General features: G+C 39.5%; 1 protein-coding gene across 2 annotated transcripts in view; it reads left to right on the top strand.

Annotated features, from left to right (window-relative positions):
- Window positions 1–16,376: 16,376 nt before the first annotated feature.
- LOC124362780 (uncharacterized protein CG7065-like) overlaps window positions 16,377–17,071 on the top strand; it is a 52,735-nt gene continuing 52,040 nt past the window's right edge. For both annotated transcript variants that reach the window (XM_046817560.1, XM_046817559.1), the window contains exon 1: window positions 16,377–16,640. The gene's annotated coding sequence lies outside the window, so the exon portion shown is untranslated. The remainder of the gene's footprint in view (window positions 16,641–17,071) is intronic.

Raw genomic sequence — 17,071 nt, 5'->3', positions numbered from 1 at the left:
TCAGCGGCATCGTCAGATGTTGTAAGGCCTTGATAAAATCCATGATGAACACTTGGGATGTAGGGCAACAGATCTTCCAAGTCTCTCCTTTTATCTCTTGTCACAGGTCGAGGTCCTTGGTAAAGTTTCTCAAGCTGGATTGAGGCCAGACTAGCTAGACGTCCACGTCTCTGTGTGGGCGTAATGTCCAGTTTGGAGAATGGCATGTCCTCTAAGAGTGTATCTTTGAAAAATATGGTGAACGGATCACTCTTTGTATAACGCAGCCATTGTATTTTCAGCCAATTGACCTTTGAGTTGTCAGTGTCTGTTTTTCTTCTCGTCACTCGACTTTCAATGTTTTCTGTTGAGATGAAGTCATCACTCGTCATTACTGTCAAATGGAAAGCATTTTTCTTCCTAGCTGTCATAATTACTCGGTGCCAGTCTTCAGGACAGAAGATCTGTTGAAGTCTGCTGTGGTTTTCGATGCTAGCAAAATCACAGTCGTTAGGGAGGTATGAATGTCCACTCTGCATAAATTTGTGGTCAATTATAGAAATCTCACGATTGTTTTCACTTTGAAGAAACCTCATCAATATGAGGGACATTTTGAAATTTCTATTCTGGCCCGTGCAGCTATCGCTATACATTACCACACGATTTGCAGTGGATGCTCTTGTCTGAATATGCTTTAAAATACACGCACCTACTTCTTGGGATCCCTTGGACCCAACGGTCTCATCCCAGCAATACATAAAGCCTAATTTTGTGGCAAGTTCATGACAACCAAGATTGTACAGGTAACAATTTCTTTTATAGTACAGTAGAACCCCTCATATCCGGCCTCGGTTTTACCGCACCTCGGTTTATCCGGCCACTTCCCGGAAGCCAATATCGAAATTTATTTACCACGGCTTGTAGACGCGCAGTTGCACGCACTAGTCTCCCACGACTCTTGCGTTATTTTTGTGTATCTATTTGTTTACATTTTCCTGTGTTGTCCTCAGTTGAGCTAATAGGTTTAACCTGTAAACAGTTCGTTGATTATTTCCAGTGCGGTTAGTACAGTACAGTACAATTGTTTTGTTTCGTCAAGTGCTGTGTACTGTAGGTTGGTTTATCCGGCCGAATCGTTATCCGGCCAGGGGCTCGGTCCCGTGGTGGCCGGATATGAGGGGTTCTACTGTATGCGACTTGGCAGGTTAGTTTGGGAAATGCCAATGACTTCTCTAAATCAAAGGTAAAAGCATAGAAAGTGTTATCGGATTTTGATTTTTCAGTATCTGTTAACATGCTCTCTCTTGCCTTCTCTGCCTTTCTCAAGTGTACCACATGTTGTTGTTGTAATGTTCTTTTTTGTTCTTCATCAACTATGTGGTCAATTTTGTTTTTAAACTCGTCACACCTAATACATGTACTGTATCTTTGTGAGGAGCATGGAATTGAAGATTAAACTCAGTGTTGAATGTTCTTCGGTATATGCCCTCTTTAACGGGTCTTATGTTATGCTCCGTACAGTAATCTTTGTAAAGATTGTACATCAATCGAATGTTGAGATTTTCTGGCATATACTTTCGGTTAGGGTTATGAGCCCTAGTATAATGTGACTTGTAAGAAGGAAAATTTAATATGTGCTGCCTCACTACTGCCATCTCAACTTCAGGAATTTTGTTTATGGGATTTCGTTTACCCCGTCCATCTGCACCAGGAGAAAGGCCCTTCTTGGCCACCTTCAAAGCTCTGGTCATTCTACTGTCAGAAATTTGGTAAGTACCAAGAAAGTACTTTTTACAAACGTTGACGCTTGTCCCATCAATCAGTATGACATGAAAACGATTAGTGCTTGAATTTGTTTCTTTTCCACCGCCTCGAGGACGTTGACGTTCTACTTTGTGTTGTTGAACTAATCCACAAATGAAAGAGTTTTGAGCAGAAAATGAACCTATTTTTCAGAAGGTGTTGAAAGCATTTTTTCGAGATTCAATGGAAACTTTTTCTGAGCACTTTTTTACAATTGCAATTAGCGTTTTGAAAAGTTTTAGCTTTGACTTCCTTACCCCTTGCAGTTTTGTAGCATTCTCCCAGATTTCGTTTCTTTTTCCTCTGTTCTCTCTTACCCGTGCCTTTTGCCCTTTTACGGGATCTATTAATTGGATGAACCTCTTCATTTCCACCTGCTACATTCTCGTCTTCTCTACCTCCTCTTCTTACATCTTCTTCATCGTGGTCGTCTTCTGAAGAGTCTGTTTCGTCTGAAAAAACACACCAACTGTCAATAAAATAACAGTTGGCTCTAACTTTGGGTACATACATACATTATACAGACAAACATTTTGTAAAAAATGTTTACTTTAAACCTAAGCCTATGGCTTACTCTAACCTAAAAATTAATTTTTTTAGTTTACCTGAAAGTGCAGATTCAGATGGAATATAATCGTCACGATGCATTATCGTGTAAAATACTTGGCTCACTACTGTCATAATCCATTATCATATAACAAATAAACTGTGACTGTAACTAACACTGGAATATAAACTCACTGCTTCATCAACAAAAGCAAACAACCATGTGTATTCACTGTTTAGACAACAGCTGTTTCTGGAAATGTGATGCAAGTCCAAGTTACACCACTTTTCCTTATAACCAACAGATGTCTCTGTTGTCAGCTAAAAGTAGTGCTGCACTCTGTGTGGTCCCCAATAGTGTATTAGGACTTGCACCATCATTGCACAAAATAGATTTTGGTATGGAGAATCCATTGCTGACCATAATTCAAAATTTAAAAAAAAAAATGGACTTAACACCACTTTGCCTTTAACCGGCTCATATTACAAAACTGTTTTATAAAAAGATTTAAATTACAGTAGTAATTTAGGAAATAGTACTTTTTTAGTGACAAATAGGTTTTTATAAGATAAAAGTAGTTTAATAAATTATAAATTTATTTTCATCAACACTGGCATCTTCAGTTCTCCACACATTACTGTTCCATTTGTAGATTAAAATGACACACAGTACACAACAAATGACATATAAATAAATAAAAAAAAGTGTGAAAGTTAACCACGCTAGTTTGTATTTCAATTTGTAAATATTTTTATTTGTTCCTGTGTCATGTGATGTGTGTTTTTCATTTTAAACTATAATGAAATGCTAATACATGGAAACCTGAGTATGTCTCAGTGTCGAAGAAACACGTTGCAACATCACAATATTAAGGTACTGTCAGAAAGTAAATGAATAATTTATTATTATTAATTATCTTTCAGCATTAAGAAATGAACTGTAAATGTAGTTTGTTTTGAAGTTGTGCATTGAACTTAAATCTCTTTTTAGGTATGGTAATATTTTTTAAAATCAAAGATGTACAATAGACAAATAATTTTACACACAACGTAGCTATGATGGGAAGGGTTGACTCAATGAGAACCTACATACTGGCTTAATCAATCTGCACAAAATTCCAAATCTTTTCAATTTTTTTATTACAAAAGCTGTCTGTAACAACTAAATAAAAATAGAAACTTCCCTTGATCTAAACTCTGATCACTGACCTATTATTTTAACAAACAGTTCTTCTGTAGTGTTAAAAAAATCCCCAACCCTTTGCAACAAATTCATCAACTCGGACGTTTCAGGACACTTTGATCACAGAACAGAATTGAAAATTCTCTTAAAAACCACTGTAGTTTTTAAGAGACATGTATTGACGATACCATTGAGTCATTTAATCTATCTCTTCAGGAAGAAGCTTGGGAAAAACATCCAGTGTTGTCCAATAAACCTAAATCTATATAAAATATAAATTACCCTGTATTTATTTGGAAGAAAGTCGACAAAAAAGTTGTCTGCATAGAATTTGGCACATTCAAATATAATATCAAATATAAAACGGCCAATCCCATTCCTATAATTTTGGAACTGAATGATTCTTGCGCCTAATCCAGTCAAGAAAAGGCTGAGGTTTTTAAGTTGTATCCAAAAGTACAGATGTTAAAAAATATCTCTGTTCTTGAACTCAGTTATATCTACCAATAAAGTGTTTCAATCCATCTGACACTCAAGAAAAATCATGTGACTGCCCTGCATCAGTTGGTTAGCAGGATTGAGGAGTGGTTTGCAGCGAAAGAAGTAACTATAGATGTCTTTCTGTACATTTAGGGGCTTTTGACAATACAGACACTCCGGCGACTGTCAATGCAGTCTCAAGATGTGGTATTATTGGTCTGATATGTGACAGAATAAGGGCCCTCCTGCTCACAGATAATGTGGTTACTATCACTCATATGGAAGCGAGCATCAGTGCAAGAGCCTGTTGTGATGGAACTATCACCTACATTTTATAACTGACTAGCTGTTTCCCGCGGCTTCGCACGCGTCTCTTAAGCTTTGCCCGTATATTTCTTTGCCTTCAAATAGTGTTTGGATATTTTAATATACGTAACTACTGTGTTGTAATTGCAGTTTATAATGTGCAGGCGCTTTGATAACTTTTATATCTTGCAGTACAGCCTGGTGGTTAGTTACATCAATGGGCATTGCGTATAAACCTTCTACATAGAAAAATACAAATTTTCATAGTGATCGGTCCAATAGTTTCTGAGTCTATAAAGGACAAACACACAAACATTCATTTTTATATATTATGATTGCAGAAACAGTTTAAACAAAATTTGTCGTTTCTCTTAAGCTTACTCTATGCTTTAAAACTATAAGTGTAAAGAAATTTATATATAAATATATTTTTTGTCGCATTATATATGTTTACAAAGAACAGCTGATTAAAAATTTGAAAAGACTCTTTCACTTAATAACATATGTTTGCTGCAATGCATTTCTTACGGGTATTTCTGTAACCAGTGGGGCGGAATCCTGAATCGGGAAAGGGATAAAAAGTATCCTATAACCTTCTACAGATCAAGACGAACAAATTTAAAAAAAAAATTAGGCGAATCCGTCCAGCCGTTTGTGAGTGATGCTGTTACACACGAACAGTTTTCATTTTTATATATATAGATTATTGTGGTGTCTTCATACAGGTATGCAGATGACATTGTAAATCTTATGCATGGCAAGCTTAACACAACAGTTATAAGGAACTGAGGAGTGCACCTCTAAACAAGTTGGGAAACTGGTGTGCTGTAATGGGCGTTAGTTTCAAGGCTGCCATGGTCAGTTTTAGGGTATTGGTCTATTCTAGCTGGAAGGCTCTTCCACTGAAGGTTTGAAGCCAACTACTTGGCCGTCACCCTTGATAGGAGTCTGAACTGGGGATCCCATCTGGAAAGGTTTTTCACGAAAAGGAAATGGTCCTTGATGCAACGTGGACGTGTGATATGTGGGTTATGGAGACATAAGACTTCTGTATTGGATTGTTGTCTCCGTCATGAGACATATATTAACGTTTGATTCTGTTGGCATTAAACGGAGATTAGGATAGTGGTAGCCAGTCTGACCAGCATCTAAAGAATGGCTTGCCATGCTATCACTGGGACCTTTCCAAGTGCACGAGGCACAGTTCTAAATTCCTGTCTCGACCTTGCCCTTGTGGTCATTGTTATTCAGGCTATGGCAAGAAGTGCCGTCTTCAGCAGGTGGGGCTTTGGTCAGCCTCAGACTGTAACAGTGGGCATTGCAAAAATAGCATCTTGTTTCAGAGGGATGCTTTGCATATGATGTCTGATCAGATGCTTCGAAGCTTTTCCTTTTGTAAACCCTTCAGGGTTGTTACATTTTCTAGGGGCGCTTGGTCAGAGGGAAAGAAACGTTGTTAAAGGGTTAATCAATGTACCTATTTGCTGAGTTGACTGTGCTATAAGTACTCAGATTATGGGACCCAGCCAAGGACAACTTTGTTCCTTTTTACCAGTTCATTCAATTAATGCATTCCCATACTGCCTTGAGTCAAAGGAGAAGGCGTCAAAGCTGTCTGACTGATAGTATTCATATCCTGTATCTTTAGGTCCTCTTTATGTGAGCTTTTTGGCACATGTTTCAATTGTCATGACTTCAGCCTGGAAGATTATGGCATATTTCCCTAAGGTCATTGCCAATTTGGCTTCTGATCCATAAATTCCAAACCTTGTCCTGGAGTCTAAGCATGCACCATCAGTGTAATACTTCAGAACACTTTTAGTAGATTACGCATCCTTTGTAATCCATCTCTCTCTACCCTCTATGAAGACAAAATATGGTTTATCAAAGAGATACTTCTTTACCATGCACTTAGACATGTAAGTTATCATCGCGGTCTTAGGAAATTCTTGTATTATTACCGAGTGTTCTTCTGAGGAAGTAGGTTTCATCACCTTTTTACTCAACAGCTTCATAGCACTTAATGTGGCTCCTATCCCAGAGGAGTGTATCACAGTACCAGGGTTGTACAGGAGCTCATTGCCCAGGTAATGTTTATAAATGTTAGCCTTTGGAGACTGTAGCCTCTTGGCTGCAGTATTTTGTTCTGATTTGGGCCACCACTCAAGGGTTGCTTATGTAACCATTGGTTTAATTATAGCTTCATATATCCAGTATATAGTCATCGGTTTTAGTCCCCATTTATACCCAAAGAGTTTTTTACATGCCCAAGAGCTTTTATTTTCAATATGAGGATTCCATGTAACCCTTTTGTCAATAACTACTAATTATTTGATCACACTGGAATACATTATACTAGTACCTTCCGGAGCAGGTAGAGCTAGTTCAAATTCCTTTTTCTGGCAAAGGTTCTTGATGGGTTAATTCTCAGACCCTTCCCATGCCGCCTGTTGCTTATAAAGTTAAGGGCTTCTTAAGTGAGGCGTACCAACACACCTTTATTCCTTCCCTAACCATAAGAACTAGGTCGTCAGTATAACATTGTAGTCTTTATCCCTCTTTCTTCTGCTTCAATCAAGACAACAGTAACTACCAATGCGCAAAGAAAAAGAGAATGTACCAATCCCTGAAGAAACCTTTTCAGGCTGTAATTGTGACAGATTCCTCTCCGAGCTTTGCTCTTACTTAACGGTTTATTAAGTGATCTACAATCCACTTCACAGCATCTGAAGGAACTCCAACTCTTTTCAGTATTGCCTCCATATATTCGTATGCTACCCTGTCAAAATCTCCTTTTTTGCGTTGGGGTATTGGGGTGGATTCACAGATCCTCACACATCAACCTGAGCTTATTGTGTGCCCCTTTGATGTTAGAGGGGTAAGCCTATCTGTGTGCCCTTAATTAGACTAAGAAGCTTTTCCCCGATACTAGCATCTGGTTCGTCGCCTGGTTGTTTATCACCGAAAAGAGCCCTTCTCCTTGCTCCCAGTCTCTCACAGTCCAGTATTATGTGTTTTGCAGTCTCTTCAGACTTATTGCAGAGTCTACACTCCGAGTCCTTATTTCGTAAACCTAGAGTGTTTAGGTGCTTCCTGAAGTGGCCGTGTCCAGTGATCAAGGCAATCACTTGCTTAACCTGATCCCTGCCCAGCCCCATCAGCCATCTGGTGAAGCCGGAGCTAGAGTCAGTAAGCAGTCTTTTGCCGAGTGCTTGTCCTTGGTGACTCTGCCACAGTAAGCGGTGTGTCTTCCTGGACCATTTGTTTATAATTTGGTAAGCAGCTGACTTGCTTATACCACAACTCGGTTCTGGACCAGTGTATGGCATGCTTGCTCCGCTTTTGGCAAGCCTGTCGGCGCATTCGTTGCCACCTATGCCTGTATGGCCCGGTACCCAACCAAGACGTACAAAGTTGCGTGATCCAAGCTTGCAGAGAGTGTTGAAGCACTCCCAAACAAGCTTGGATGAATTGCTGTTGGAGTCAAGAGCTTTAAGAGCTGCCTGACTGTCTGACATTATGCAGATGTTCTTTCCTTGGTACCCTCTGGTGAGGCCTAGGTTGGCGCAGGCCAGGATACCATAGATTTCGGCTTGAAATATGGAGCAGTTCCGTCCCAAACTGCCGCAAAGGGCAGTTCTAGGGGATTGACTAAACACTCCATATCCGGTTCTGCCCTTAATAAGCGAGCCATCCGTGTACCAGACAAAGCTCTTTCTTATTGTTGGGATGTTATCTTGCGATTTCCACTCATCTCTGGAGTAGAAGTCAACAGAGAATGGCTTATTGAATACGAACTCCGTTCTCATTATGTCTGAGACCATTTCGAGAATAGCGTTTGGGTTTACAGCTTCGGTGATGGTGCCGTGGCCCGTTTTAGACGTGCCATTCCTCCACAAGTCAGCAACCATCAGCCGATAAGCTGACTTGCGCGCTTCAGCTTTTATGTAGACATCAAGAGGCGGAAGTCCTAAAGCCACCTCGAGGGTCGCTGAGGGACTGTTCCTAAATGCTCCGGTTGCAAAGATTGTGCCAAGCCTTTGTAAGCTTTCAAGCTTGGCTTTAGCAGTTACCTGATTCACCTTTGTCCACCAGACTAATGAACCATAAGTGATTTGAGGCCTTACAACTGCTTTGTAAAGCCATAGTGCTATATGGGGTTTTATGCCCCATGAGATTCCTGCAAGTCTCCTGGACGTCATGAGCGCCCACTTTGCTTTGTGCAGGATATTGTTAAAATGATCATTCCACGTAAGCTTATGGTCTAGAGTCAGTCCTAAATATTTGACTGTCTTTGACCACTCAAGCTGTGTGGATGCGAGTTTCAGCCTGGAAAGAGACTAGGTTCTTTTTCCTAGTGAATGGTACAACTACTGTCTTAGAGGGATTTACTTTCAGTCCCTCTCCATGACACCAGTTGTGTACATGTTGAAGGTTGGTATTCGTGATATCAGCAACAACATTTGTATGTTTTCCCTGTACCATAAGGACTATGTCGTCTGCATATCCTTGGACATAGATTCCATTGTTAGTAAGGTCCTCAAGTAGACCATCTACTACTAGATTCCACAGTAGAGGTGACAGGATGCCTCCTTGAGGGCATCCCCTTGTGGGTGCGATCACAAGCGATTCTTCATTGAGATCGGCCCTGATCCGTCTGGAGCACAGCATGGCCCTAAGCCACCGGCACAGAGCTGGCTCGAGGCCACGTCGCTGTGCTCCACTTACCATCGCAGTGAATTTAGCATTGTCAAAAGCTCCTTCAATGTCTATGAAGGTGCACAATGCCAATTCCTTGGCGGACAGGCTATCCTCAATCCTACTGACTAGTTGGTGCAGTGCTGATTCACAGGATTTGCCTTGCTGGTATGCATGTTGGTTGCGATGAAGGGGTGTCTGAGAGAACTCCCTTTCTCAGGTGCCTCTCCACCAGTCCAAGTATACCTTGTGTGCAGATTGTTATATCAATAACTTCCTGTCTAATTCGTGTTACGAACGTAGGGCGGTTACCATTATTACATATAAATAGATCCCTACTTAGAAGAAATTGTAAAAGTGCCTCACCTCTGGGGTTAGTGTTGGTGCTGCCCCATCCAGCAGAGTGATGGGCATTGGCGTCACAACCTAAAAGTAGTTGTTGATGTCTGGCTTGTGCTTCTTCCACCAGGAGCTCTAGGTCTCTTGATGGAGGGGGTTCCCTGGCATCATATGGCAAGTATACGGAGCCTACAATTGTGCTCTGTACTATGCCTCCCTTCTTCCAGGTCAGTGTGCCCACAGTGAGATCTCTGGAGCAGAATTCGTTGAGGGTTAGAAAATCCAAGCCTCTCTTCAACAGGATGCAGGTCCTGACATTCCTTAGAGAGGTACAGTAAATTAACTTACCTTTGGTTTCATTTAGGCCCGCCACTCTCCCTTGGTGAAGCCATGGTTCTTGAATTAATGCCAGATCAAATCCCTCCTGGAGGAAGAACTGGCAGAAGGCTGCCGAAGCAGCCCTACTGTGCTGTAGGTTGATTTGTAGGACTCGTGGCATTGACCTTGACTGTCGAGGAGACAATTGAGACCTGCCAGAGTCCTAGGTTGGCTCTACAGTTGGAAGCCTTCACAGCCTTGTAGCAGACCTCGTCCAGGAAACAGACGAATCCGTAACCTTTCGGATCTGGCTTGGATGGAAGGATTTTCCACTCGTTTACGTTTAGGTTGGGATTCTGCTTTTTAAACATTTCAAGTACCTTTTCAGGTGTCTTCTTCAGAAGCTTCGGTTGAGCTCTGAAAAACACCCTAGTGGACCTCAAGATGTCCTTACGCAGACCCACTCTCAGAGAGATGTCGTCTCCCAGAGGTTTTGTTCTTTGAATTACTTCTTCCAGCCAACGTTTGGTGTGCTCGTTGATGCAGGAAGCAATTAAAACACCTTTCTCTAGGTAGGTGCCCGCAAACGATGGAACGGAACCATCCTCCAGGGGTTGGATTTCCTCCATAATTGCGTCCTCGATGGCTTCTCCTTGCTCTTCACTAAGCTTCGCATCCGGGTAGCCATCGAGGGCTATGGCCATTTTGATCGCCGCGACCTCTCTGTAGGTAGCCTTGGATGTGCTACCAGAGGCCTCGGGATCGTGGGCTTCCGACTTTTGGGTTTCCCTCCTAGCCTTCTTTGCGGGCCCCTCAGCGGAGGGTGGGGTGGCCAATGTGCCTCTGGGGCGTTTGGCCGACCCCTCCCCCGCCTTGGTACCCGCAGTTGGGCCCGGAGTTGAGACCTCCTGCCGTTCTTTATTCTTTTTCTTCTTTTCCCCCCTCCTCCACGTGGAAGGGTCAAAAGCTTCACCCTTTTCAAGAAGTTTAGCCTTTAGTGCTTCTCTCCTTTGAGCTGTGGTGAGATTAGGCCTCTTCATTCTGAGGTTGCCGAGTTGCTCTGTGGCATCATCCAGCGTACCTGTAGACACGGGAGTGCCTGGGCTGTTGAGGAGCTGATCTTCTATGTCTTGAAAGGCTTTTGCTTCCTCAGCGCTTGTACTACCTTCCTCAGATAAAGCCTTGCCATGTATGGGAGCTTCAGTGTGCATTGGAACCTCCTGTGTTCCTGAGGCACTTTGTTGAGGAGAAGGTAGGGATGTTGGCATAACAACCTATTGAGTTGTGTTACCAGGTGATAGTGTATGCGAGGTAGCTTCAGGAGCTACCTCAGCAGGAAGAGGTAGGTTAGAAACAGCTTCAGGAACCGTTTCAAGGGTTGGTTGGTTTTGGTTTTTGTTTTTGTTGTTTTTCTTCATGATGTTCCCACGAGTAGCTAGTGAATGGAAGGTCGACCCAGACAGAGCCCCGCATGCCTGGGTAAGCTGCTTTAAACTGGAGGGTCGCCGGTATCCAGAGTCCGCATAGTACGACTGGTTTGCCACCAGCCATTCAGCCCGGGCCTATGCTGTTCCACCGTGGCTTGGCCCCTAGTGGGAGAAATGAAAGGAAAACTAAATCGAAGGGTTGAGGAAGTTTACCTCAGATAGAAGAGAGTGAAGAAGAAAGATAGGCTGACACATAGACAAGTGTGCCAGCCATAGGCCTCCAGAACAAGAAGAGAAGGGATCTGGAGCATTAGTTAGGGTACCTCGGGGTCGCCACTACCCGTACAGCCTCGAAAGTAAGACCGCCCCTGAGGGTAAAAAAAACTCCAACTCTTTTCAGTATTGCCTCCATATATTCGTATACTACCCTGTCAAAATCTCCTTTAGTATTCATAAAGACATTAACTAGGGCTTGCTTTTCCTTGAAGATGGTTTTCACTTACTTCACTAAGCTTTGGAGAGCAGTATAGTGGTTGGCTGACATTCAACATATGCATGTTGAAGTGGACATACCGACAAGGTTTCATGCCTTATGTGTTTATTTATTATTTTCCCATGGTTTTCACCACGAGAGAATTAGGTATAACAGCCTCAATCTATTTTTCAAATGCAAACACCGCCAATGTCGTCATCCAGTGTTTTAAAAATAGATTCAAAAATGTTGCTGTTCCTGAACAGGGTTATTAGGTTATTTAAGAAACCCCTTTTTAATAGGGCTAGAAAGACCTAGAAACCTACCATCCCTCTATGACCCATCCGCAGTTCTCGTGATTCACCTTGCAGGAAATTGTCTAAAGTGCTTTTGGACATTTTAACGCCATTGGTAGGAAAAACTGACTCTTTTGATCCAGAGATTTTGTAGAGAAGTCAAAATTCCTGAAGTTGACTGAAACTGACAAGCTAGTAAGTTTTGACGTTGAAAGTCTATTTACAAATGTAGCAGTTCCTGAAACTCAGAATCATTGAATCACGTCTCAAAGAAGACCAAACATTAAAGGAAAGAACTAAACATCCCGTGCCAGTAATTATGGAACTGTTAGAACTATTCACTTAATGCAATTATTTTGAGTTTGAGGGTCAAATTTACAATCAAGATGAGGGGATGGCAATGGGTTCTCCACTGTCTCCTATTTTCGCCAGTATCATTATGAAAAAGCTTTGACTTCAGCTCAGTTCAAACCAAATATTTGTGGAGGTATGTGGATGATACCTTTGTTATTTTTCCTCCCGGAGACACTGAATTGAATGAGTTTTGAATCACATTAATAGTATTTTTCCTTCCATCCGCGTCACAATGGAAGTGGAAGTCCAAAACAAGCTTCCTTTTTTGGATGCGTGTGTATTAAGAGATAGGGATGTCCTTAAGACAACTGTTTTTCGAAAGAAAACACACAGGAAAATATTTAAATTATAAATTAAGCCATAAAAAATCTGACAAAGAAGGAGTAGCCTACTCGTTATTTGATAGAGCAAAGAGCTTATCCTCAGATAAAGATGGCTTAAAAGAGGAATTTAAGACAGTTGAATCTGATCTTAGACGCAATGTATAGGTACCCTTAATTAGTAATAAATAAGTGCAAACGAACCAGAAGAATCATTCCTGAGTGAGAAAAACAAAATAGTAATATATTTGCTTTTATGTAAATACCTTATGTGCCGGGATTATCGGAGGAAATTAGAAGAGTAGCTAAACACATACAAAAATTACTGAAAAATGTTTAAAAAATCTGTCATCTACGGCACTATCTGAAACAGAATCAACTTTTTTATCCAAAGGGTTATGCTTTTCTGTAGTTTTTAAATCAGTAAAACCTCAGTACCTTGTAACTGGATTTAAGTCGTCTTTTTTGCAGTTATCAAAGGAAGAGGGTAATCAATTTTGGTGAGAGTCCATTCTTTTATTAAACAAAATTCCTACATAAAGCCCACTCTTAATACATTGAAATCAGGGCTGTATCGATCCTTAGAATATACGATACAGTAAAAATCTTATCTATCGACAAAGGAAACGCTACTGTTGAAGTAGGCACAGTGGCGCATAAAGAAAAAAAATACAGAAAATCTGAATGCTGCAAATAAATAAATCTTTATTGTCTTTACAATGTTTTGGTCTGAGGGTCGGTGTGCAGTGAATGAATGAATGAATGTTTATTCCATCAACTGAAATACACTTAAAATTAATGACAATAGTAAAGCACTAAACATAATTGTTTTGAAAACAATAGTTTAATAGTTATCTAGATAAGATATTACTTAAATACTTAATAAGGAATAAAGCCTGCATGGGCATTCAGCCTGTGCGCAGGCTTCAGTTGATCGTCCGCTACAATAACTTAAAATGAAGAACTTGATATCTTTAATAGCATTTAATAATTAATAGAATGTGCTAGAATTTTGAACATAAAATTTATAATTTAAAATATAAAAAAAACACGATTTAATATGAGAACTGGCTTGTTACGTTTAGTAAAAAAAAATTCAGTGTTAGTTTATCTATAATAATGCAACGGCATCATATCATTGTGTTTGGCCCATGGGAGATCAAGTCAGCATGGTTCTATGTAATAATAGTAGTAGTGTGGTGTGTACTAATGTAGCGTCTAGTATGAATGGTAGTGTAGTGTAGTGTAGTAGCAGTAGTAGTATGGTTTAGTAGTAGTATAGTGGTCTATTGGTCGGGCGCAATATTATAAAATGCATGAGGATGGGTGGTGCAGGTCAGGCCGCTCGGTAATCTGCAGATATAATAGACTCTACTGGTGTGATACATAATTGGAGTAGCAATTGTTTCACTCTATTTTTGAAAACAGGCAAGGAGGGTGATTCAAAGAGAGTGCAGCTATTATGATGAACACGAATATTTCTATATAGAATGTTAGATATATAAAAGGGGTTTGTTGTAGAATACTCTTTACGTAACTGTAAAGTAACAGTCCTAACATTATGCGCATATCTAGTATCATGATGGTGGGTAATTTCTGAAAAGATTGTGTTTAAATTGAGGTAAATGTACGTCAGGAGAGTCTTTAAAAAAAGTTGGCGAATAGTAAGAATAGCAGATTCTCTAAATAGAGTGTCAGTAGAATAACGTTGACTTTTGTTAAACCCTAATTTAGTATGCGTTTTTGAGAAACAAAGAGGGGATATAGAATAGATGGCCTTGTCCCTCCCCAAGCAATTATTCCGAAAGAAAGAAGTGATTGAATGTAAGCATAGTAAGCTAATTTAATTTCTTTTTCCATCAAAATTTCACTAATTTGTCTGAAAGCAGATATATTTTTTTAAATATTTTGTACTAACATATCTATATGGTGGGTCCAGGTCATCCGAAAATAAAAAATTACTCCAAGGTAGTCCACCTTCTCTACTTCCTCGCAAGTACACGTATTAATAAGATAGTTGTTACCACAACTATGAATAACCAAGTTTTGTAAATTATAATCTGTACTATTTCTTAGGTAAATCGGCATAAACTTTGTTTTTGTCATATTAAGAGAAAGGACATTTTGGTCAAGCCAAGTTTAAAAAAAAAGTAAGATCACTGGATGCTTTTGCCTGTACTTCTGGCCAAGACTTTCCTCTTAAAAAAACAAGGGTGTCATCCGCAAATAAGAATAATTTACCATTTAAATGCAATTTTGATATATTGTTGATATAAATTAAAAATAAAATTGGACCAAGAGTGCTGCCATGGACCACACCGTATTCCACAGGTAGTGGATCACTGTTTATACCACCAATAGACACACATTGTAACCTATCGATGAGATAGCTCCGAAACCATTAGAGAGCAGCGCCGCGAACCCCAACATTTTCAAGCTTCAATAGTAATTTGCTTCTGTATACGGAATCAAAAGCCTTTTTTTTAAATCCCGAAAAATTAACATTGAACGCGTTCCATCCGAAATGCTATCATTTATCTCTCTATTGATGTCAAAAAGAACGTTTGTGATGTTTTTGTCATTCCTAAACCCGTACTGAGAGTCACACAGTATTTCGTTTTCTTGGAGATTTATGTAACTAGTTGATCTTTTACTATGCGCTCTTACACTTTTGAAAATACACTCAACAGAGAAATTGGGCGGAAGTTGTTTTTATCATTGAACTCGTTGAACTTATGTAGAGGGAATACTTTTGCCAACTTGAAAAAATTTGGAAAAACGCCATTTATAGTATCACTTCTATAGGCCTTGGTAGGTTATAAGATATTTTCCCCAACCAGAGTAAAATAAATATCAATTGCCTGCACTCTAATGATATTTAATATATTTTTTAAAGGGCATAAGTCTTGTGGATTTTCTCTGGTCTAGAGAATCCAGTGAGCTATTCACAATATTATGAAAGAAAACATTAGATTTCGAAGAGGTGTGATCGATAACTCTGCTGATTATACATGGTAGGGTTCGATACGACCTTCAAGTTCGATTTAATTTTTATAGCATTGGCCTCATTTATTTAAATTCCCACGGTATAACTATTTTACAAATTACATTGCTTAGAATGACTGACAATAGCAAATGCTCATAAAAATAATACGGTATGAAAAATCAAATTCAACAACTAACCATGCCTATCACATAATAAATGAAACAAACAAAAGTGCTATCAATAACAATAGTGCAATAATAAGTAATAATATAACAAGTAATAAAAATAATAATGCAACAAGGACAACAATAAGAATAACAGACTAAAACAACAAAGATGACAATGGAATAATGGAGTAAATATTAATATAATCCTGTGTAGAACTCGACAAGCTCACTCCGACTCAAATGTCTCCAGCCTTACTGTCAACACAGCACGTTTCAAAGCTCCCAGTCGATTACAGAAAAAGTCAACTCCACTGCACACCTCGTTGCCTAGCCGAAGCATTCTTGGAACAGAGCTGAATTGCAGATGTTCATGTTCTACATTTGTAATAATAATACATTATTAATTACCAATAATCCCTAATTAATAATTAATACGTACAACTTAAGTAGGTACCAGTATACTACATAATACACTTGTAGATATCATGTAAAAGATATGAAGTATCTATATTTAAAGTGTTAAATGATAGTTACAATTTATCATAGAGTACAAAGATGCCTGTCATTGCATAAGCAACCATAGAGGTAAAACTTATCAATACAACACACACAGTAACAGCACAAGTTTACTTTCAAACCAATAAAAAGTTTTTACGCCTGCCACGTAGCGAACAAGAAAAAAAGTCAAAGATTATACACAGACCGACTAAATGAAGCGAAATGAAAACTCAGTTTGTCTCCGCTTTGAGTTTGACTGCTGACTTTAGACTTCGGACAATTAGGAGGACATTGTTATTTTAGTTTACGAGTTGAGTTGTAATGCAATTGAAATTAAACTGTGTTTAGTTCCGTTTTATCTCTGTGAGTACTGATTGTTGATTCTCGAAGTCATAGTGAATTGGCGAGAGCATATTTCGATTTTGTACAGCCTACTACTCTTTATGCTGAAGATGGCCTAATATTTTTGTAAGTTACTTGAAACACCAAGCTGTTACTTCAATAGCCTACTAGATTTATGCATTACTAAGTAATTGACTAGTTTAGTCTGGTTTATTATAGTCATAGTATGGCCTGATTAACTGGAAAGGGGAGGCTTGGGTGACTCATCTTCATGATTTCTGGAATAAATATTTTTGAGCATGTTAATATAGGTTTTGCAACCAGGCCTAGGTTTATTAAGACCAGGCTTTCAAATAGATGCAGGCCTACACTACAGGATTATAGCTATAAACATGCCTTATCTGATAATAGTGACCTACTCATAAACTGGTGATCTATTATACCAACTTTAGAAGAGCTGTAATGTAATTGAGGATGTTAATAGATACTAATTTCAGTCTAACCTACCCTCATTTATTGTTAGCTTAAAATAGTCGCACCCACCCAAAGAGCTTGCT

Source organism: Homalodisca vitripennis, chromosome 5 (genome assembly GCF_021130785.1).
Source record: "Homalodisca vitripennis isolate AUS2020 chromosome 5, UT_GWSS_2.1, whole genome shotgun sequence".
Taxonomy (NCBI): domain Eukaryota; kingdom Metazoa; phylum Arthropoda; class Insecta; order Hemiptera; family Cicadellidae; genus Homalodisca; species Homalodisca vitripennis.
Note: the sequence above shows the minus strand (reverse complement) of the source record. Positions and strands in the feature narration are given on the sequence as shown.